Here is a 21,921-nt window from a genome sequence, read left to right as displayed (position 1 = left end):
ACACACACACACACACACACACACACACACACACACACAATACAAGATTCAAGACAAATGTTTTATAACGTTATAGAAGGGTGAAAAAAATAACTCATTAAACTCGTTATTCTTTTTTTTTTCGGTGCTGTTCAGGGCAGTTACCAAATACAAAATCCCAGAGAAGGACAAAAGATATATATATATATATATATATATATATATATATATATATATATATATATATATATATATATATATATATATATATATATATATATATTGTACGGTATATACATAAATACATATGGAGGGATGGAGTTGAGAGGTATATGAGGGAGGGGGGGTGAGTTGGGGGGAAGGGAGTCAAATGGTGGGTGACAGAGTGACTTGGAGGCGTTTTGTCTGCGGCCACCCTTTGCTGGATTAGGGCGTCGGGCTATAGATAGATAGATAGATAGATATACATATATTTCCTGTAGCCGACTGTACTGTACAAACATTAGCAGAAGTTTCGCCAACACTTCTCTGTGGTGATGGAGGATATTATATTTAACCATTTAATGTCTGCTGTCAATATGAAGCACAGCAAAAACAAAAATATGAGGAGAAAGAATTATCTCTGGTGTTTTAGGGTTGTGGCAGTGAATGATGTTACATAAACTTTTTAATACTAACAGAGCTCCATGGCGTTGCCCGAGTAAAAGGAAAGAAAAAAAGAAAGAATTATGACTTACCATACCTGCATAGCCTGGGACACGGGAGGGTTGGGGGATACAACCCCCAGACTCCCATTTCGCTCACTGGGCCTGAACCTATGTTCCCACTGGGTCCATTTACCTAGGGGTATATTCCTCATGAGCCTATTCCTGCCATGGACCTAATCCCCATGGACCTATTTTCCCACTACTCACTCATCCACCTGTGCATTCACCCACCCATCCAGTTCACCCATCCTTCCCCAGCAAACACACCCACACTTCCCCATGATGCCCCAGCAAACACACCCACACTTCCCCATGATGCCCCACCAAACACACTCAACCATCCTACCCACCCCACCCATACCACCTAACCCATCCAACCTGCCCACCCTACCCATCCTCCCACCATCCCTACCCACCCAGCCACAAAGCTCCACTATGTTGCCATGATATCGTGATTTCTAAGCAAAATGAATCATAGAGGACGAACTTCTACGAAGCCTTTTATGGCACACACATACCAAGTCTTATAAAACTGAAAGGAGGTATAAACTATGCCAACTTGCAATATAGTGAACATATATCAGCCGTGAAATATACCCGATATACTGTTATATAGGGAGTATAATTGTGTGAAGTGGTATAATACAGGCTGGTCCATTAATATCGCTCCTCTACAAACTCACTTGATATTTTCTATTTTTCCGTGCTGTGTGGACGGCTCAGTCTGCTGGTGTGGACGTGGGTGTGTCAGTGGCAGGGGGAAATGGTTAAATGTTCCAGGATAGACACATTACGCTAGCTGAGCCGTCCCTGCAGCACACGAGAAATTACCCGGCGGAGTGAAAGAGCAGCGGTATATATGGACCACCCTGGATATACGAGTATATATAGTACGTTCATCTTAACTTGGCCCAGATCTTCTTCCCTTTGCAGCTTATCTCCACACACTTTCTCTTGCACTTCGTGATTATTCTTTAGCCCAGATTTGCATCCCTTTCCACCTTGTTTCCACATCCTTTCCTTTGCACTTCTTCGTGACTATTCTTTGGCCCAGATTTGCATCCCTTTCCATCTTGTTTCCACATCCTTTCCTTTGCACTTCTTCGTGACTATCGTTCTTTTACCTTAGTCTAACATGGCACAGATTATCATCCTTTGACAACTTCTTTCATGTAGCTCTTTGGCAGAAATTAATACTACGACTCCATATTATTTCCACAGCGCTTCTTCGTGACTAGCATCATATCTGAGTGTTACTCCTCTGTTGCAATTCAGCGTTCAAGATGGAGAGATGGCAATTTTAGGCCAAGTAGGAGAAACGAGAATATTGTATTATTTATGAACGTAAATTTACTACATGATTATTGGAGTTGTATTTTGTTTAGTAGTTGTAGTAATGGTAGTAGTGGAAGTAGCAGAAGTAGAAGTTGTAGTAATAGTAGCAGATGTTGTATTAATAGTAGTAGTAGTAGTAGTAGTGGTGGTAGTAGTAAAAGTAGTAGTAGCAGTATTAGCAATAGTACAGTAGTAGTGGCAGTAGCTGTAGTAGTAGTGGTGACAGTGCAGTAGGAACAGGTGTAGTAGTAGTAGTAGTAGTAGTAGTAGTGGTAATAGTAGTAGTAGTAGTAGTAGTAGTAGTGGTAGTAGTAGCAGTAGTAATGGTGGTGGTGGTGGTGATAGTAGTAGTCTTAGTAGTAGTAGTAGTAGCAGCTGCAACAGCAAACTCATCTGAACGTGAACCCAGTGGACTGCAGGCTGAAGCTGACCTCCATCAGTCCGCAATCCTTATTTCGGGGGATAGGGAGGGATCTGAGGGATTTATTATAACCAGCCAGCGGAACAACCCGGTCATATCAGTGCCACCACATGAAGGCGCCCCTCTCCAGCATCAGTGTTGTTGATTAAGGAGTCTTTATTGCCTTACTAAAGATCACTGACTGTAAACCAGTGCAGACTTTCCTTCTGCAGCTTATATGTGATGCTAGTCATGAAGTGCTATGAAAAGGATGTAAAACAGCAAAATTGTGTTTTTCTGTCATTAAACTACGTGAAATTAACTGCAAAAGGACGAGAATCTTGGCCACGAACTATGGCCTTGCTTAACCTGTCTGCATATTGAGGTGAGAATGGCATCGTGCGTGTGGGATTACAGTACACACATACACACACACACACACACACACACACACACACACACACACACACACACACACACACACACACACACACACACACACACACACACACACATACATACATACATACACACACACACACACACACATACACACACACACCCACGCACACGCGCGCACACACACACACACACACACACACACACACACACACACACACACACACACATACACACGCACACACACAGAGGGAAATGGAGTTGCGAGAGAACTGTAAAGAAAAAAGGAAAGTGATGACTTTATTAACGAATAAAGCTGATTATTTTATTGAAGAGATACGTTGACAAATACGGTAGGTAAAAAGTAATGATTTTATTAGACAAGTACATAAGAATCGATTATATTGTTAGAGAGATACACTGCACAGTATAATAGCTAGGAGAGCCTTCAAGAAACACTATTCAAATAATAATAATGATAATAATAATAATAATAATAATAATAATAATAATAATAATAATAATAATAATAATAATAATAATAATAATAATAATAACAATAATAATAATAATAATAATAATAATAATAATAATAATAATAAGTATCGGGATTCAGGTTCGTTTCTTTTATTTATTTATAACTGTTCCAATGTTCTGCCTTTTATTTTCTTTTGTGTGTTGTCGTGTGTTTTATCATTGCCTATCAGCTAGAGAGAGAGAGAAAGAGAGAGAGAGAGAGAGAGATCAGACTGATGTCCTCTGAGGGAGTTTCATTGTCCACTTTTGTGCTCCTGTGACGGCTTCAAATCCCAGCAGCTCAAGCACCTTCGTTCTATGCCTTCGAAGGCTCTTGTATCAATGAACTCCTGCGTTTTTTGTGTATTTAGAGACTGAGTAAGCGAGTTCCATGAGGAGGGTGATGGCAGAGACAACCACCCCGAGGCCCAACACTATGAAGGCTCCCTGTAGATGTTCTAGGTTCAATACTCCTTTACCTCGAGCCTGTGGAGATGACAAAACAAATACATAGATAGATTAATGGATAGATAGATAAACAGACAGACAGATAGATAAATAGACAGATACATAGACAGACAGATAGATAAGTAGGTAGATACACCGATAGATATTGTTTATAGTGTTAAGATATACGGAAAGAAAAAGTGGAGAAACAAAAGATGAAAAAAGCACAGAAACAAGACAGCATTTGTGTGTGTGTGTGTGTGTGTGTGTGTGTGTGTGTGTGTGTGTGTGTGTGTGTGTGTGTGTGTGCGCGCGCTAGCATTTTATTTAATGTAACCCCAGATTATTTTATTCAACTGAGAGTGAGTCATAGAAGTTTAAGCTTGTTATACTCTCCTCACTTTAACTTGGTCCAGATTTTCGTCCTTGTGAAGCTTATTTCTCGTCGTTCAGTGGTAGAATGAGACAATACTATGGTTCTACACATTTTTCATAGCACTTCTTCGTGACTAGCATCATACTCTAGTCTCTACCTATTGCCATTACAGCATAGAAGATGGAGAGATGATATTTTTAGGCCAGGTTAAAGTAAGAGGAGTATGGTACTATATAGTTTTTATTTTAACTTGACCTAAAGTTGTCATCTCTCCATCTTCAGTCCTCAGTTGTAACAATAAAACTAGGGGAGGCGGTGGCTGAATCGGTAGAGAGGCGGTCTGCAGTCCTAATGGACCCAGGTTCGAATCCCGGCTGGGGCAGGGAACAGTTTAAGGATTTGAATTTCATAAAAAGCAGACTTTTCTGATCTACCAGATGACCCGCCAACATGTCATAAAAATACCCCCGCTAATACCAGTACACCAGTCCTGTATGAGACAGCCCTAGGAAGTATTCAATATGGATGGTGGGTGTTAGCGCCGAAGTGGTGACATGTGGAGATGTAGGAGGACTACTGGGCCCCAGGGAGGACTACTGAGACTTGGGAATAGGCACCATGAGGCCTTTGCCCAGGGTCGGACACGTTAAAAAAAAAAAAATGTGATGATGGTCACAAAGACGTGCCATGGGAAAGCTGAACAGCTAATGTATTGTCCTTTTCCTCCTCTGAGCCATGCGAAATAAATTGCAAAAAGATGAAACTCTGAGCCAAGTTAAGGTAAAAAGAGTATAGTATTTGTAGTCCCAGGCTCATCTGAACCTTAACCCAGTGGTCTGCAGCCTGGTTACCCATCTGCAGATCATCAGCCTCTTTGTGGGTGGGGGGGAAGGGAGGGAATTATGGGACGTTCATCTTACTAAGCAGCGGAGCCACTCAGTCATATCGGTACAACCACGTGAAGGCGTCCTCTCCAAAGCCCTTTGTGTCATATGGGTAAATTTCATCTTTTTCACACTAATGTTCCAAGCCTCGTAACTCTTCTTCATAAGCGATTTATTTCACCTATTACATCTTAACATCCTCATGTCACCGATGCAAACCATGACGAAATGAAAAAGCTGTAAGCTAACTGCAAGGTAAAATTAAGGAGAACTGTTCAATATAAACGCTTAGAGAAAAAGTCTTTAACGTTTCTTACGCCAGTGAGAAGCAAGTCAAACACTAATGCCGTAATTAAGATATCAGACCCATGCTTAACTCAAGGCCGAACTTCAGCCAGTGAGACATCCCGTGTACAACTAACAAATCTTGGAAAAAAAAAATCGCTAAGGAAGTGTTACTGTAATGCTTCCTTTGTCATCTAAAACACGTTAAAAGTAAGAAAATACGCTATGAGAAAGTGTTACAAAGCCTCCTGTAGAACAAAAATACGTTTAACGATTCCCAAATCATGGGCGAACATTTGCCAGTGACATTTGCTGTATGCAGCTAATTCGCTCGCTCGAACACCAAATTTTGTCACAGTTTGGACCCCCGACAATATGTACCTGAGCGAAAGATTTATAACATCAGCAAGAAATGGAGGCAGGGGTCGGGAGGAGATCTCTGTACTAGAGCAGCGAACTTTTTGAATATCTCAGCCATCTTGAAATTACAAGACAGACACCAATAGCATAAAAATCCTCAGTTATTTTCATTTTATAGACAACTCGTCATACGTAATTCCCAATAGTTTTTCCGTAAATCGAGGGAAAAAAATATATATAAGGCAAATCAGCGTATCAGTCTGCTCCGCAAGAAATAACGCTCTAAGGTTGCCTGAGCAGCGCAGCAGTATTTTTCAACGATTGCTACGAGAGTTGGTTTAGGAAGTGTGGGGGCATAATTTTAGTGTAATCTAATAAGTTCTTTCAAGTATTTTCAGGTCAGGAAATCAGAGGAAGATGATGAGTCACATGAGACAATATTCAGCACTGCCTGGCTTGCTCGCTCGCTCGCTCCAACATGTTCCGCACTTTCAGTGTGGACAGTTAGTACATGTTAAATCTTGCAAACAAACCGCTAAGGAAGTTGTGCTACGAGTCAATTACGGGCGAACTTTTTCCCAGGAAGCTTCCGGTGTGCAAATAATAAATCTTGGAAATAAATCGCTAAGGAAGAGGTGATACGACTCACTTACTTGCGAACTTTTTCCCAGGAGGCTTCCGGTGTGCAGTTGATAGATCTTGGAAAGGATGCCGGTCTCCAGAAGGCGGATGAGGTTGTCTGAGATGAGGCGGGTGTAGGGGGTGTTGCGACGCAGTAACCAGATCATAAAGTTGTTGTATATCTGTGGAAGTAGGTACACTATACCACCAGCTGTGTGTCGGTGTATATATATATCTATTTATCTATCTGTCTGTGGGTGTAGGGGTGTTGCTACGTATTATCCAGATCATAAAGTTGCTGTATATCTGTGGAAGCAAGTACACTATAGCACCAGCTGTGTGTTTGGTTGTTTATCTTTGTTTCTTCTTATTTGTTTATCTGTCTACCGTCCAGTGTGTCTGATTACCTATCTGTCTATCTATCTATGCTTGTCTGTCTATGCCTGTATAATTATGTCTGTCAGTCTGTATCTATGTCAACTTTCGTATCTATTAATCTAAATGTCTTTCTTATTGTGTGTGTGTGTGTGTGTGTGTGTGTGTGTGTGTGTGTGTGTGTGTGTGTGTGTGTGTGTGTAAAATCTGTCCATCTATCCATCTCTCTATCCTTCTGTCTGTATGTTTGGCTGTCTGTTTATCTCTACACCACCCACCTTCTCTCTCATAATATAAGTATCCCGAGTCAAATTCTTGCGATGCTGCGTGTAAATCAGATAATCAACAGGGCAAATTAAAGTATGTGTCCTCTGCATCACCAGCTCCAGCGTGGCCCCATACGGATCATGGGTGGTAATGTCGGGGTCGATGTATAGCCTCCTCCCCAGTTCGGCTAGGATGGGGTTCTCTGAGCTCCTTAAGGCGTCTGGTACAAAGCTTCCATATTCGTACATCACGGGCCTGGAGAGAGAGAGAGAGAGAGAGAGAGAGCGAGAATGATCATGAATCATCATTGTCATTGCCATCATCATCACCATTACCACTCTAGACTTCTTCCTCACTCCGTAATAAGAACAAAAAGGAAAGAAACCGCCTCTTTTTATTCTAACTTGGCCTAAAATTGTCATCTCGTTATCCTGAATGCTGAGTTGTAGCAATAAATTAACCTTCGAAACTGATACTAGTCACGAAAAAGTGCATTGTAGAGACGTGGCATTGTCATTTTCTGCCACTGAGCTACGTGAAACATGCTGCAAAAGGACAAAAATCTGGTCCAGGTTAAGGTAACATAAGAATATGTAAGAGGTGTCCACAGTAAGGTATGGAACATGATGGAGTCGAGCAGCTATTGAGATAAAACAAACTTGGAGGATATTAAACACAAATTTTATTCTAATTCACCATTTTCTCTGTAGTTGCACCTTTGCCTTGATTTTTTTTTTTTTTTTAGCCGTTTGATTTCAATTAAAATGAAATAAGCAGAGATGTGGCAAAGCCCTAATTCTCTCGTTTTCCTGAACTTCAGTCCTCTGGATTCTCTATGCTTTGTTTTCGGCTGGCCTGTCATTCTCACACTAATATGTTGTGTACATCTCCATTCTACCTACTATGAAAAATTCTTTGTTTTACTCAAAGATGGAAACACTATCAGTTTAATGTTTCTCTAAAATCTCCATTCCAGTTAATTTCAGTGTTCACCACCACCTTTGGCTCTCGTTCAAATCAGCTGATCACCGTGGTGAACAAGCCTGTTGTCTTTTCTGTCCCTAATGACAGAGCAGCATGTACTCGTACACCACCCTCATTGCATCCCTGACCATCTTTCCTTCTGCTTACTCTGTCAATTTTTCCTCTCCATTGGGCTCCTTCGACCACAACCTTATCACCTTCATCTGTCCTATCGTTCCAGTAAGGCCTGTGGACCATCGCAAGAATGGGCAGCATTGGCCCTTTGGAGCTGCTGACTGGTAACCCCTCAGGCGGTACTTCTATGATTTTCCCTAGAATGACTCTTGCTTCCATGGCCGAGAGCCATCTGAGTTTGCCTTGCACATTATGAATGTTGGTCTCTCGGGCATGGAAGCAGACATTCGTTTCTGATATCTTTTGACTACTGAAAAAAAGAAAAATGTTAAGTCATGCTTGTTCTAATGTGTCCACAACAAGGAGAAGGCCTAGATAAAGTACCGGAGCTAATACAACCTGAATCTCGCCTCTGTTATATCTCCGTCTGGAATTGTGGTAGGTGGGGGCGCCCATCATCCACCAACTTAGTGTAGTACTGTTTTTAGGGTAGCGCTACATCGAGTGGCAAGCCAAATGATTTCCTGTAAACCAGGAGAGCATTACCAGCACTGGATGGTAACCTTATAACCAACCGACACGTGTTCCCTACGTGACAGCAAGTGGATTAGCAGAAGGTTAGTGCCCCTCCTCGGAGAAAAACTAACTAAAAATACAAACAAGAAGCCTTGAACCAGGACTGACCAAAAGATGACTAACGACCGAACAAAGGATATGATACAGATGGCGACGAGGAATGAAAGAGGTGCAAATGATGAGGTCAAAGAGAGTGAGATTGTTCAGGTGCTTGAGGGTGCGAAAGTGGATGAATGTGGATTAAGTGAAACTAAATGGCGAGGAGAGACTTTGAGAGAATAGGAGTAAGGACGGGGCATATGTGCGGGAATAGGTGAGAATGAGAGGGCAAAAGGAGTGTGTATCACTGTGAGTAACAGATGGAAGGAGAATAAAAGAGAGTATGGATCAGTTAGCTCAAGGATTATGTGGGTAAGATTGAAAGTTGGACTACAAATGTGGGCGATTGTGTGTGTGTATGCACCAAAGCAAGATAGTGCAAGCATAGTGAGAGAACAGTTTTGGACAAATGAGGAAATGTGCATCATCACCACCATCACCACCACCATCACCACCATCATCATCACCATCGCCATCTCCACCATCAACACCACCATCACCACCATCATCACCACCATCACCATCATCACCAACATCATAACCTTCACCACCACCAACACCACCACCATCATCATACTATTTTTTCACTTTCATTCCATACCTGAGGGACCTGGTAACACCTCTTCCCTAGCGATTTATTCTGCCTTTTACCCATTAATATCATCTTGTATGTTATTGCTGTAAACTATGTCGACATTGAAGCTTTATAAATAATCATATAAGTCAGTGTTAAGATATAATACGCAAAATACAGGGTAGTCCATATGTAGCGCTCCTCTTACACCTCGCCGGGCCATTTCTCGTGTGCTGTGGGGGCGGCTCAGTCATCGCTATATCCATCCTCCATTATTTATTTCCAACCCCACTGTCACGCCCACGCCAGCAGACTGAGCCATCCCCGCAACACAATAATCAGATGAGTTACTTGTGCAGCGCTATTTCCGGACTACCCTCCATAAAATCCTCCAGCCAATGTTTAGTAAACTGTGCGTGTTCAATTTTGCCAAATATTTTCGTTCTTTTCCACTTTATTTCACGTAGCTCAGTGGTGGAGTTTGACAGAACTTTGGCAATGCATCCTTTCCATAGCACTTCTTCGTGATTAGCATTGTATGAAACTTTGACATATGCGAGTATATAGAGCTTGCAAAATGTCTTACGTAAGAGAGAGAGAGAGACACACACACACACACACACACACACACACACAGAAGCTTACAAATCAACTCACGTAAGATGGGATTCCGCCAGATCTTTCACGGTCTCAAGTTTGGCAGGGTAGACGGGCACTGTCAGAATGACTACGAGGTTGCTTGTATATCCGGCCGCTAAGATGTCTACCGCAATCCACCACACCACCAACCACACCCTCGCCCACCACACTGTTATCTCCTTATCCGGCATGGACTGTCCTATCAATCCAGACCCTACCTGCAAGAAGAGGGAGAAGGAAATAGCGATGGTGATAATAATAATAATAATAATAATAATAATAATTATTATTATTATTATTATTATAATGTTTGGTTATAATTTGCCCTCTTGATTTTGAGATAATCCGGCAACACGCAGATGCACATACAGACACACACACAGACTCATGCGGTTAAAGTATCGCCCCACTAGGTGGGCAATAATAATATACTACAACTACTACTATTACTGCTACTACTACTACTACTACTACTAACAATAATAATAATAATAATAATCTATCCATTCATCCATCATACAATCCTAAGTCACCCCATAGAGGAGCGCAGGAAGCCTGGCATAGGCAAGTTGGTGCCGACTTTTAAGATGAGCGTGAGTATCATCTTAAATTCACTCTCATAATAATAATGATAATAATAATAATATTGGCAGGACCCCAGGGCATAAATCAGCGAAGGAGCGTCTCTCCATTTTGGCCTGTGCCAGCGCTGATGGCTCTCATCGCCTATAGTCAGTCATAGTAGGTAAGAGCAAGAGACCCAGGTCACTGAAGGACATCATGGTCATTGTTCCTGTGTAGTGCCTTGGTAACAAGTTAACCTGGTTTAACCAAGATATCATTCATGGCTGGTTCCACCACAGCTACGACCCTTCCATGCAGCAGCACCAAAAAGTTGTAGCATCAGTCGTGACAACATGAAGGCAGCGCTGCTGCTAGACAATGCACCAGCCCATCCTTCCTCTGCTGAACTGCAGCAAGGATGGACGAATCAAGCAATGATCCTGACAGTAACATCACTGACCTTACCCAGACCATGGACCATGGAGTTACAGAGAGTGCAGAGGCACTTCAGAATGCTCTACTTGCACCAGTTCATCATTGTGACTGTGGATGGGATAGACCAGGAAGACTATGAAGACAACAGAGGCAAGAAAACCCAGTACAGATTCAAGAAATACAACATCAAAGATGCCATCATCAACCTGGCAGAAGCGTGGAAGAAACTGTCTCTTGCCAGTAGGTGGTGCAAACTCCTCAGAGCCCCCAAGACTCCAGTACCACTGCATGATATTTATGGGTTTGAGCCACTGAGGATGGCAGAAATCTTGGTAGCTGCAGGGCAGAGTGATCTTGTTGAGGAGAGGTTGCAAAAGTTGCTGGATGAGGAGGCTTGTGTGCCCAGCTACCATCATCAGACAGAAGAGAGGACTGGATGAACTACAAGACTGGACACTGGCAAAGGAGAAAGACGAAGAGAAGAAGGAGAAGACATTTGAACCGTCTCTGGATGCAGCCCTTGATGCTGCAAACACCATCCTGGCCGTGAAGATAAGGTCGGAGGACCTCTGGTTCAACATTATGAGGTCATGCGGCTAACCTGGTTGGAGTTAATACAGCTGTAGCAGCCAAGGAAAATCCTGGATAAGATCTTCTAGTTTTTCAAGCATGTTCCGACTGCCAAGAGGCTCTGCACAGTCAGATACCTCCAATGTGCACATGGCAGCAACATCATCAGCCAGCCTCCACATAGCCTCAGGATCCAGCAGTACATCTTCAGGACCCCAACACCTCAGGACTCTCTGTATCAGATGTGACACAAGAGCCACCAAAAATCATCTTTGCCAACAGTGACGATGAATAACACTTAATTCAATCTGAGACATACAAGAAGAGTGGAAGTGTGAGCATCTGCATCCATCTATACAGGTGAAGGGCACATTGCATGAGTTTCCTACCCCTTTCACGCCAGCCTGGTCTGAAATTACCATCTTCTCATCATAATTGCTGAGTTGTGAAAACAGACTAGTAATATTGTCTAGTCATGAAATGGCGCTATGTCAAAGGTGTGAAAAAATGTGACAGGTTAGTTTAAAAGGGGTATAGTTTTCATTTTTAGTATTAGAATATAAGATTTTACTAATTAATATTCTAACATGTACTTGAAATCCCACTTCAGGGGAGACCATCGGATAGAACAGGGTATCCATTTCAGTGGATTTCCCCCCATTAGTCTGTTATAATGAGGGTCCACTTTATATATATACCGTACATATCTATATCTATCAGTCAATCTATCTATCTATCTATCTATCTATCTATATATATATATATATATATATATATATATATATATATATATATATATATATATATATATATATATATATATATATATATATATATATCTATATATATATATATATATATATATATATATATATATATATATATATATATATATATATACCCAGGCTGCTTCCCCAAAGGAAAGGGAGGTAGCCGAGACAGGACGACACACTCCCACTTTACTCATCCACTCAAACACATTCATTAGCATCTTAGCTCTAATTGGGAGAAGGGACAGATCCTCACCATACCACACCGCACGAGGGTCAACTGCGCAGTGCAATCAGTGACATCCGCAGCAGGGCCCGACGACAGACCTGGTTTACTCCTGCCACATCATAATAGACCCATCCCCTTATCCGCACGTGACCTGATCAGCTGATCAAACCAAATGCGGGAGAATATCCCCTCAGGGCTGCGTGATCACTTATTCATTCACAATTTCTCTCCATTTATTTCTGTCATGCACAGCCACTCTTCCTTGCTCAACAGACATCCCTCTCGCATCCAATGCTTTCTTCACACTGTCCATCCATCCAGTTCGTGGTCTTCTTCTCAGCCTTACACCTCTAACATCAGCTCTAGTTATCTTTTTCACCAATCGTTTATTATCCATTCTCTCCATATGCCCAAACCATCGCAACACCCTCTGCTCAACTCGATCAGCCATCTCCCAAACAACTCCAGTTCTCCGTCGCACTTCATTACTTCTCACTCAATCGATACACATCTCTCCACTCATACTCCTCAGACACCTCATCTCAATTACATTCAGACTATATATATATAGACAGAGAGAGAGAAAGAGCTTCTGTGGTACAGTGGTAAAGTGGGCGTTTAACATGGGTGAGCCAGGGTTCGCGCCCAGCCAGGGTCATAAACTTTGGGAGTGTTCACCCGGCCACATACTGCATTGGTGGACACAAGAGATGAACCAGTGTTGCATAGTATAAAGTATGCTTGGATCCAGTCGGCTTGTGCGGGCCGATTACACTTGGTTCACAGACTACACACACATCCAAAGCCACTCCAACACTACAATTACACCTTACAAGCACTTCTCACCCTACATACAATCTCTACCAGACAGCCTAAGACACTTGGTAGAGATTCATTGGCTGTATTGTCCCGACTTCGGTCGCGATACTCCGGTCCTGCAGTGGATACTCAAACGGCTGATGACGATGATTATATATATATATATATATATATATATATATATATATATATATATATATATATATATATATATATATATATATATATATATATATATATATATATATCCAAATCAAATTAAGAATACACACACACAATCTCTTTGTCTTTCTATCTATATGTCTATCTATATCTACCGGTATCTATCAATCTATCAATCAACATCAATAAAATCACCTTGAGGGCAACGTTGACAGGATCATTGATAACACGTTGTTGATACAGAAGCAAGGCGAGAGACGAAGCCACCACAATGGTCGTAGCTGCCAGCAGTCCCCACATAAGCATTGAAAAAGGGTACAGAACATTCCTCCAACGCGGCAATGGCTGCGGGACGCGTAAAATGAAGGCGAAATTAGTGCCCCAGTGAGGATAGGTGAGATCGAAGTCGTGAAGTCGATCCCTATTCGGCTGAAGAACGTTGACTGTCATGTCCTTCCTATGGTACATCACTTGGCCAAGCATGCCTGTGTAGGTGCCGTTTACTTTACGAGCGAACTCAACATTCGGGAGGGGAATCACGATCACCCCAAACCCATACTTGTCTCCGATGATGTTCAAGGCGTCTACATTCCCCCCTATGCAGCCACCATTTTTGTCGTAGTAAACGAAAGGATTATCGTAGCATAGGGCCGAAACCTGCAAAATCTTGCTCCCGAAATCCAGGAAGCGAGGTGGGAAAAGAGACTTGAGTGTGTAAAGTTTACTAGGGTTCCAAACTTCCAATGGAGCTTTTGTAAGTGAGCATCCTTGTCTGTTGCGCTGTGTGGGTAGGCTGGTGTAGGAATATATGTATGTTTTTCCTGCTTTAACGACCGACTGCAGAAGTAGGATGAATTCAGAGCGTTGGACGACAGGTTGACTCAAAATAGAGGTCGTGTTGAGATATGGGTCCAGACAGAAGAGGACCAGGTAGCAGGGATTCCAGTCTCTGTTGCCTTCCAGGAGGAGAAGAAATGAAGTAGGATCATTGTAGAAGATGATGACAGCAGTAAGTCTTGATCCCCTGATGTGATGTTGGGGACGTGGAGTATGGAGGAGTGAGTGTTGGCTGGCGAGGTAGACGGGAGTGAGGGAAAGTCCCGCTGCTGACAGCGCCTGACTCAGATCTAGTAGGCGATGGCTGTGGTCCTCGCTCACCACCAGGAGGTCCTGCCCACGCAAAGGACCCCCAACCAGCAATGACAGAGTGTTTGTTGGAAGGGTGTTGCTGTCTGGGGGAGAAAAAGAATGTATTGTAGTTGGTTGGTTTTCATCTGAAGGAACTGGGGCACTTCTGTTTGCTTGAATACTAAGTTGTGGCTGCATGAACTTTGAGGATGCATTGGTATGGTTGGCCTAAAACTGTCATCTTCCAATCTTGATTGTTGATTTGTGACAGTACATTAGCACTAGAGTACAATGCTGGTCACGAAGAAGTTCAATGAAACGGACGTAAAGCCAGTGTACCATCTTATTCTACCACTAAGCTACCAATGGACGAAAATCTAGGCCAAGATAAAAGAATAATACTCTTTTTACTCTAACTTGGCCGAAAATTAACAACTCTCCAGCTTGAATGCTGAGCTGTAGCGATAAATTATCACTATAATATGATGCTATTCATGAAGTGATGTGAAAAGAATGTAGAGCCATAGTATTGCCGCTTCCTGCCACTGAGCCACGTGAAATAAGCAACCAATGGACGAAAATGTAGACCAGGTTAGGGTAAAAGAGTAAATTTCCTTCTCTAGTAAGGGGAACTTTCTTAACCTCAAAAAAATCATCTGGTAATAGGATATTTAAATATGAATATATACGTTGATCTCACTATTCGGAAGGGGTTGTTATTGTGCCCTGAGGTTCATCTGAAACATGAACCCGGTGGACTGAAGGCTTAATTCGCTCATCTTCCCCAGTCCAACCTCTTCCTTTCGATGAACAGGGCAGTAGTTGAATGACGTTCGTTTTAAACTGGCAATTGAGCGGCTTGATTACATTAGTCCCACCACATGAAGGCGTCTCTTATAAAATGTGAACCTGGTGGACTGCAGGCTTAAATTGTCGTTCTCCTGCAGTCCACAATCCTTCTTTCTGTGGATACGGAAGTAGATAAGGGAGTGAAGAGAGAAACCTGTGTTTTACATAGGAAAAATCATCCAATATATTACCACTATGTCGGGAAGCGAACCCGGTATGCTGCCTGGCTCTGACCTGAGAGTCCCGGGTTTGATTCCCGGCATATTGGTAATATATTGGATAGCTGAGGGAGGTTTGAAAAACAAGGTAGTTGAGCCACTCAGCTATATCGCTACCACCACATGAAGGCCTCTCTTCCCAGCACCAAGGAAGTTACAAAAGAAAATACAACACTGGAGTGGAATACTCACACATTTACGATCCAGGCCCTGTCGTAACTGTGATGGGTTTTGACAGGAGGAACTGGAGACATGGAAACTTTTCTTTCTCTGTCCTTCCACCCAAAATAAACAACAGAAAACAGATAACATAACAGAAAATAGTCACCAGATAACATAACAGACAACACATAACGGACAACAGATATAACAGTTTCCCTCAAGTAACCAGGAAATGTTTTGGACGAAAGAACGCCAGCCAGGGAAAGATTCTAATGTCGTTAACCATCCTGCAAAAACTAATCCGAAACACGACAGGGAATCCACCATGAAATACCTTTAATCCCACCCCTGGACTGTATTCTAAGTGGCTTTGGTGATTCCATAACACCTTTTTATTAGCTATTTGTTTTGCACATAGTGCCTCAGTATCCTCTTGGTGGTAGGCTAGTAGTAGTAGCAGTAGTAGTAGTAGTAGTAGTAGTTGTTGTTGTTGTTGTTATTCCCTTAGGTTCATCTAAAATGTGAGCCCAGTGGACTGCAGGCTTAAGTTGCCCTCCTGCATTCCACCATCCTCCTTTGGAGGGATAGGGAGGGAGTTGAGAGAAGTTTGTATAACCGGGCAGCTCCACAGCCATGTTAAATTAGTGCCACAGCAGGAAGGCGTTCCCCTCCAGCACCTGTGTCGATGAGAAGAGACAGCACGAAAGAAAATGTCAAGTATAATATTCAAATTAAATAGATAAGGAAGAGGTGTTAAGAAGCCTCCTGCACCACTTAGAATACGTCCCACTGTCACACTGGAAGAAGCTAAGACTTTCTGAAGGAGGCTGAAGGGAAGACGGAAGTTAGGAGGAGGAGAAATTATAATATCTTAGCCTGTACTTCGTTCATTTTAACTTGGCGGATATTTCCTCCTTTCTGCACCTATTTCCAGTAACACACTGACAGACTAAGGCAAGACTACGGCTCTACATCCCTCCCATTGAACTTCTTCGTGACTAGCATCATAGTCAAGGGTCAGTCTCTCGTATCAGCTGAATATTCATGATGGAGAGATGGCCATTTTACACCTAGCTGAAGTGAACAGTGAATAACCATAAAACTGCCCTCTCTCCATTCTCAGTACAGAGCAGTAACAAGAGATTAACAGTAGAATATGGTGCTAGTCACAAAGAAGTGCTTAAAAAGAGATGTTAAGCCGCAATGCTGCCTTTTTCTACCCATGGGCTACGGGAAAAAAGCTGCTAAATGAAAATCTCCCCGAGATCGTTAACATATTGGGTCACTTTTACTCTTTATACTCCTATGTCGTGGTGCTGGAGAGGGACGCCTTCACGTGGTGGCACCGATATAACCAGGCGGCTCAATTGCCAGGTTATACATTTGTCCCTCAACTGTTTCAATGTTCCCCTACAGGCGGATGGTTGAATGCAGGAGGAAGGCGATTTCAGCCTGCACTCCACTGGGTTCACGTTTCTGATGAACCTGATGATGTAACTGCTACTACTACTACTGCTATTACTACTACTGCTACTACTACTACTACTACTACTAGTACGACTACGACTGCGACTACTACTACTACTACTACTACTACTGCTACTACTGCTGCTGCTGCTGCTGCTGCTACCACAACCACCATCACCAACACCACCACCACCACCACAACCACCACCAACACTACCACGACAACTACTGTTGCTGCTGCACTGCTGCAAATACAACTACTATTACTGCATCTACTAATACAACTAGCACTACTGCTTCTGTTACTAATACTACTGCTACCTCTGCTACTACTACGACTACTACTACTACTACTACTACTACTACTACTACTACCACTACTACTACCACTACTACTACTACTATTACCACCACCACCACACCATAACTACTACTACTACTACTACTACTACTTTTGCTGCTGCTGCTACTACTACTACTACTACTACTACTACTACTACTACTACTACTGCTACTACAACTACTGCTACAACTATTACAGTAGAGTCGAATTCTAAGTGACATAGGAGGCTTTGTAGCACCTGTTCCACAGCGATTTATTTTTCATATGACACCTTACGCTATTTATATGTTATTTAAGCCATTTGAATTTCCGTGTAGTTTGCCCCTTTGACATACAAGAGGATAATGAGGTGTAACAAAATAAATCGCCAAGGAATTAGGTGTTACAAAACCTTGGCCACATGATCACGTTCAGTTTCGAAAAATAATCTATTGTATTGTTGGCGTTACATTCTCTCTCTCTCTCTCTCTCTCTCTCTCTCTCTCTCTTCGGGAGGTCGCAAGTTCGAGCCTCGCCCGGGCTACCGTTGCCGGGAGGGGTAGCGCCCTCCTGTAACCCAGCGGGGCTATATGGCCTTAGTTGCCTAGCTCGGGGAATTCATTTCTCAATTTCTCTCTCTCTCTCTCTCTCTCTCTCTCTCTCTCTCTCACCGGATGACACTGGGAAGCAGCGCAGGGCTTCAGCAGGGGCGGCGAGGGAAGCGAAGAGAGAGAAGCAGAGGCAGTGTTGTGTGTATGAAGGCGCCATGGCGAGTGACAACACCTGCCCCGCCACACCACCACCAGACCTTTAGAAACACCAGCACCTTATAGCCGGCACCAGGGGGCTTGGCGCAGGCGTGTGGAGGGAGACAGAGGAAGGGGGAGAGAGAGAAGGAGGAGAGGGAGAAAAATAAGGGAGGTGGGGAGGAAAGGGAGGATGTGGAAGTGGGGAGAAGGTCAAATTCACGAACGAACGTATATGGCTAAGTTCTTGTTGTGTGACCTATTAATATTAGTTTATTGTTAGTATTATTATTGATAGTAGTAGTAGTAGTAGTATATCAGAGTTTGAGGGACGTTTGTGTATCCTGTATCTCCGCCACCCAGCCATGTCAGTGCCACCACTTGAAGGCGTCCCTCTCCACACCTGAGAGACTTGATTCCTTGATTAACATGAATCCCAATTTGTCATTCTTATCTGGAGGATGTTTATATAACCAGACAGTTGAGCCACCTAGTTATATCGGTGCCACCACACGAAGGCGTCCCTCTCCAGCGCCAGTAGAGTGGAAAACAATGAATTAAATAGCTGAACGATTACTGCTGACATTATCTTGATTGTCTGGTGCAAGTGTGATCTTGTTTTGGGACACAGGAGCCAAAACAACAGCCGCATCAACTCAAAGGCTGACGTTCGTATGCAAACAGCCAATTTTGTGAAGGGTTTATATGGAACACCTGCTGAGTATTTGATGGGGTGGGTTAGCCTGCATGCCACGTTATTGAGTGCGTTCAGCAGGGAGGTAGAGAAGCTGTTACCTTCACTTAAGCATTGGATGTGGTTAGCCTGCATGCCACGTTATAGAGTGTGTTCAGCAGCGAGGTGCAACAGTCACACCTTAACACTTATCATGGGTTCAAGCCCTTCAGTCCGAAAACGTATCACTGATTTTAATCCTGCTGCCACCAAGCGATTTTATAGACGTTGCTACTACTACTACTACTACTACAATTCTACTACTACTACTACTACTACTACTACTACTACTACTATTACTACTATTATTACTACTATTATTACTACTACTACTACTACTACTACTACTACTACTACTACTACTACTACTACTACTACTACTACTACTACTACTACTACTACTACTACTACTACAACCACCACCACTGCTACTACTACTACTACTACAACCACCACCATCACTACTACTACTACTACTACTACTACTATTACTACTACTGCTATTACTACTACTACTACTGCTGCCGCCGCTGCTGCTGCTCTGCTGCTCCTCCTCCTTCACCTTCTACTGCTACTACTACTACTACTACTACTACTACTGCTACTACTACTACTACAATCTAATAGTGCTGCAATCTAATAGTGCTATCATTAACTTGAACCTACCATACTTAAAAATGGGTTTCTTTTGTAAATATGTTATTAATCATTTAAAGTTACACTACAGAGTGGACATTACCTGTCATGCCATGGATATAATTCGATCACGAATATCTTGGGTGCAGAACCATGAGCACAGACGAAACCATGTAGTAATCTTAAGGTGAGGCAGTGCTATTTCTTTTATATTTTTTATTGATGCTAGCTTTTTAGATTTTATTTTGACCTCTTTACTTTTTCTTGGTTCCCAGTTTTTATATTTTATTTGGACCATTTTATTATAATTTTATTTTTTGACCTTTCTATTTTTTAAAGCTGCTACCTTTGATATTTTATTGTGATCATTTTACTTTTAATTCATGCTAGATAATGTATTTTATTTGGACCTTTTTATTTTTAATTGATGCTATCTTTCATATTTTATTTGGACCTTCTGTATTGGTTCTTGATGCCAGTTTTATATTTCACTTTGGACTTCTTTTTAATTGCACTGACGGTAGTTTTTATTTTTTGCTTTTTTTATTATATTTTATTGATGCTTTTTTTTTCTAATATGTTAATAATGTGTATGCGCACCGTGATGCCCTCAGGTCTTTTAATATGATTATTTTATAGATATATAATTGTACAGTACACCACTTATTATGTGATGTCCATATGTACAGATTTTTTGTATATATATATATATATATATATATATATATATATATATATATATATATATATATATATATATATATATATGTACCTCTGCTGCTGTTGATGCCATACTGATGCTGCTACTGCTGCTGATTACCATTATGTATCAATAGATATGAAATAAAGCTGATTGATTGATTGAATGATTGATTGACTACTACTACTACTACTACTACTACTACCCTGCTGCTGCTGCTGCTGCTGCTGCTGCTGCTCCTCCTCCTCCTCCACCTTCTACTACTACTGCTACTACTACTAAAACTACAATGCATGGAGGGGTTATGGAAGATCTAACTCCTCCAGTTCTGAAAGTCTCCTCTAACTTAAGAAAATCGTCTGATGTAAGCTTAAAATATAAATCCTCACTCTAAGTTCTAAGCCTTTTACAAACAGAATTTCCCATTACTTAAAGAAATCGTCTTGTTAGCCTGAAGGAAATATCTAGATGTACTAATAACACAGACAGGTTTACTCTGCATTGTTTTTTTAAGCCTGTGACTGATACGAAATTGCTTGGTTAAAAAAAAAATGCCGGTGTGTGTGACTAAATTTCCCAAGCATGCCATATGCGGGGAGATGGGGAGGGTCGCCCTCCCGTGGTGGCACCAATATAACAGAGTGGATCCACTGCCCCTTACACTAACGTCCCTCATCTCCCTCCCTCCCTACCCCCGAAAGGAGAATGGTGAACTGCGGTGAAGGTCAACTTCAGCCTACTGTCCACCGGGTTCGCGTTACAAATGAACCTGTGGTTGCAATTACTACTATACTACTACTATACTACTACTACTACTACTGCTGCTGCTACTGCTACTATTATTGCAACAACAATCTCGGAAAGATTGTTCTACTACTACTACTACTACTACTACTACTACTACTACTACTACAGTCGCGGAGAGAGCCAACCCTTTCATTCCGCTGATGTATTACTTTTTTATTCTTGCAACCCTCAGACAATTTTAATCAGCTTAGGAGAGACTTTTCGAGCCGGAGGGGTTACATTCAGCCTTCACTAACCCCTCCACTGCCAGACATCCCTCCTTGGCCTAATAAATTGTCAGGAGATAACAGAATTAATGTAGAAAATAAATGCCATAAAATCTATAAGCTTTACGGTCGCGGGAGTCGCGTTCGATATTCTGTTCATCTTAACTTGGCTCACAATTTCGTCCTCTTGCGGTTTATTTTACGTAAGAACAACAGAAAAAGACGATGCTATAGCTATACATCTCTTCTATAGCACTTCATCGTGACCAGCATCATATTCTAGTGTTAATGCATTGCTGCAATTCGTTATTCAACATGGAGAAGTGTCTTACTCCTTTCACCTTAACTTGGTCCAGATTTTCGCAAATTTGCGGCTTATTGCACATAGCAAAATGGCAGAAATGGACGATGCTATGGCTATGCATCCTTTCCATATCACTTCTTCGTGACCAGCATCATAG

This window comes from Coenobita brevimanus, chromosome 44 (assembly GCF_032717465.1).
Source record: "Coenobita brevimanus isolate Jiangsu-jjx chromosome 44, ASM3271746v2, whole genome shotgun sequence".
Classification (NCBI taxonomy): Eukaryota; Metazoa; Arthropoda; class Malacostraca; order Decapoda; family Coenobitidae; genus Coenobita; species Coenobita brevimanus.
Note: the sequence above shows the minus strand (reverse complement) of the source record.